At 40.7% G+C, this 3,588-nt stretch overlaps 1 long non-coding RNA gene across 1 annotated transcript; it reads right to left on the bottom strand.

The window, feature by feature from the left end:
• Positions 1-2,224: 2,224 nt before the first annotated feature.
• LOC127750381 (uncharacterized) lies at positions 2,225-3,582 on the bottom strand. The gene is made up of 3 exons (XR_008011659.1): positions 2,570-3,582; positions 2,410-2,486; positions 2,225-2,308 (listed from the first exon to the last, which is right to left on the bottom strand). It is a non-coding gene; the product is annotated as an uncharacterized LOC127750381 (long non-coding RNA).
• Positions 3,583-3,588: the final 6 nt, after the last annotated feature.

The following is a 3,588-nucleotide window of genomic DNA, read 5'->3' as shown; positions in this document are numbered from 1 at the left end:
ATTTTACTGTCTATTGCACATATCTCTCCGTAACTTTGTTCCCTGTACAGAAAAGTATTTTTCCTCTTATTATAAACACACTCACACTGAATCTAATGCGCAAGTGATTTTTCAAAGATCAGAAAACATAGTATCGTGAAGAACGACTTTAAACCTTAAACATGAGCTTAAATCATAAAGTGGCATTTCGAAATTAAAGAAAAAGTAAAGACCCGAACAAAGACCAAGCATGCATTGGCAGAGAAAGGGCGCAGGAACATTTTAAGCACAGAAAACAAGTTCAATCATTTTATGATTTTCGCATAAATTTTCACCCACACCTCACCTTAAGTCTTAAGGAGAAAGGGCCAGATGCCAGACCCAGTGAGGCAAGGCACTCGAGTGTACTTACTGCTTGATAAATTATAGAAACATTTTACTTGTTTTATTGGGATATTTTTGCATTTTTATGCTTTCTTACCATTACAATTTTTTTTTGTTCCTGTGTCTTTTAGACATGCGGAAAGGAGCCAAACGCTATGAAGAATCTAACGCTGCATTTATTTTAAAAAGTATGTTTTTTTTTTGCTTGAGCTCCAAATATTGGCTAGATATAGCGCATAGTAGACTTTGAGATCATGTTATTTAAGCCCGGGAGGGACAGTTTTTCCAGACCATTTCCGTGTCACCGAACAGCAGCAGTTAGCAGTTGTACCAGTTGCCCTAATAATATATCCCTCCATTGCAACAGCGCGTAATAGCCGCGAGCGAAGCGAGCACGAAAAAAATTTGGGGCATAGGAGCACGAAGATGCTATTTTGAGCGCTTAAATAAATCTTATAAAGCACCCGTAAAAGCAGGGAGCTGCACTGAAGCTGAATTTACGCACTTCCCCATCAAAGGACCGCGAGCGTAGCGAGCGCGAAAAAAAATTCGGTTTTATAGCGCGCCAAAATCGAGCAAAAATAGCGGGATGTACTCCTACCCCACACCTTAACTAAATTAGGGTGTTACCTCTTTCGCTTCCAGAGAAACAAATGCAAATGTGGACGGACATCAGGTCGCTTAAAAAAAGGAAAGTTTATTTGAGCCCAATGGATTGGTTTTTCGAAGCAGTGATGTAGGGTAAAACTGTTAGCGACCACGGACCTTAACGAATTGTAAATAGACCCTTGTACATATCTCCCTCCGCCTTCTCTCTTTCTTTCTTTTCCTTTCTCTTCCGTTCCTTCTCCCTTTTTTCTTCCTCTTTCTCTTCCTTTCTCCTCCCCTTTCCTCCCTTTCTACCTCCCCTTTCCTCTCCTCTTTACCTCCCCTTTCCTCTCCTCCTACCTCCCCTTTCCCTCCTCCTCCACCTCCCCTTTCGGGATTTTGAGGTGGGTCGGCCGACCCACCTTGACCCCCGTTTGGGCGCCCCTGCAGGACGAGAAGAGAGAGTGTATCGGGAGTGAAGCACGTCTGTACTCGAGCACGGTTTATTCAGAAGTGTCCAGAGCCCTAGCGCCAGCCGCGAACCCCGGCAACCAACCCAACAATCGGAGCCCGCGAGAGAGAGGGGGGGGGGGGCAGAGCGTGCAGCCAGCAAGTGTTGCCAGTGCTGGCAATACAACATTATTACCTTTCTTAGACTTCAATCCATCACAAGGATCAACATCATCACAGTAGATAACAATTAAAAGAAGATCTTTGCCATGCTTGACGACAAGGGGGTGAAGCTTTACATAAAGACCGTCACAAATGTCTTGAAATACCCCATCAAGTCTGGGAGGAGGGTTTTTAAAACAGTGCCAAACATCTTTGCAGTTCAATAATTGTTCAAGCTGAGGTAGGAAAGGAAAAGTGTAACCATACTCATGTTTTACTACTTTTGGTGTTCCCTTCCTCCAAACTGTTTTACTTGAAAGTACAACTTCCTTCATTGCGATTGGGCGGTTGCTGCTTTGCTCTTCAATAAATGATGAAAGTTCATTCTCCCTCAAATATACTTTGGCCTCTAAACCTTTCCAGAGAATCAGTGACAGCTTGCAGATTTAAATAGCCATCTCTTCTGTATAAATCTTTGCATATTTTGCACAACAAGACAAACAGAACCAGTTAATAAAGAAAAACAGACAAGGAAAATACATACAAGAGTAGGTAACACATGTTTAAAAACAGCAATTGGCTGAATAAAGAATACTTACTCTTAAAATAGTCAAGTAGTCATCAACCAAATCGTTAACACTTTTAACAATAAAGTTTGTGGCGCTTACTTTGTAATGCCCAACTAGGCTGCCTAAAAATCTCCCAGCTTTTGACTGAATGATACTTGCAGTTTTGTGGAATATGTCTAGATAGAAAGGGTAGCAGACAAATAAGACTTTGCATTAAATATATTCCATGTAAAGCAGCATTACATATTGATAGATTTAGCACAGCTACACAAATTACCATTGTACGGGTTGTCCGTATCACCCATGATGAAATTGTGGCAGGCAAGAGCACGATAATCAAAACATGAGGAAATGCTGCAAGCAAAAGTTACTTTGTCAATCAACACAAAAACTAAATGCAGATAAGGTTAATGTAAAACCTAGGCTGAGTAAAGTACCTTATAACCTGTGTCGAAGTCAGTTGTAAACAAGATGATATTTGAAGAAACAAAAGCAATGCTAACGCAGTTACATTTTTGAAGCGGTTGACAGCATAAAATTTTACATGAGGACATGCAAACAAAAAGAACTTGTAAATCAACAGAGGTAAATAAATTATGAAGCAAAGCCAAGTTGATCATCAAAATTTAAAGGGTAATGTAGAAAATAGGCTAAATAGAGTTGGTACATTATAACCTATGTCGTCACTTATTTGTTTAGGGTATAACATCACAAACCGTGGCAAGTTGTATAACAGATGACATAAGAAGAATAAGGGAAAAAGCTCTAGCCAAAAAAACAACAACAGAAATTCAACGAGAAATGCAAGGAGCTGGCGTTGATCGAACATTCCAGATTCGATTTCAAACTTTAGAAGAAACTTTCACAGTGAACGTGAAGCACACATGTTATGCCGCCTCACAAATTAATCGCACAACACATGTGATCGGCTTTGTTATAGAGTACAGCTAAAATATCTTATATCTGCCTTCATGATATCAAGGTGCGAATAAAAACGAGAACGCAGAACGCAAGTTGCAATAACATCAGCAGAAGGCGGGTTCATCCAGCTGACGTCATCGTCGGCCTCGGTGTTACGTCACGTTACAGTGATTATTGGCACTTGGATTTGCGGTGTTGAATTTTTCATATCGACCTGTTGCTGTTTTTTTTTTTTTTTGAAACCCAAGCAGAACAAATAATTTGTAAACAGTGAGCAGTTAGTTTAATTTAGTCGCTTGCTGCTATAGAACGCATTTATTACCCGTGTATTAACGTTGTCGGCAGAATGTGGTTGTGATATCGCTGAGTACCGAAAGAAGTGAACCTGAACTGAGCACCATGGCGAATGTCTGCTTTTTACTTTTCTGTGAATCTTTGGTGGATGGACCGAGCACACCCGGGTGGCCACTCCAGTGGTTAGGTTAAGTGGGAGACTTTGAAAGGTGAGTGATCCAGGTCCTAGAGGATAAAAAAA

Source organism: Frankliniella occidentalis, unplaced genomic scaffold (genome assembly GCF_000697945.3).
Source record: "Frankliniella occidentalis isolate FOCC.00 unplaced genomic scaffold, Focc_3.1 Scaffold181, whole genome shotgun sequence".
Classification (NCBI taxonomy): domain Eukaryota; kingdom Metazoa; phylum Arthropoda; class Insecta; order Thysanoptera; family Thripidae; genus Frankliniella; species Frankliniella occidentalis.
Note: the sequence above shows the minus strand (reverse complement) of the source record. Positions and strands in the feature narration are given on the sequence as shown.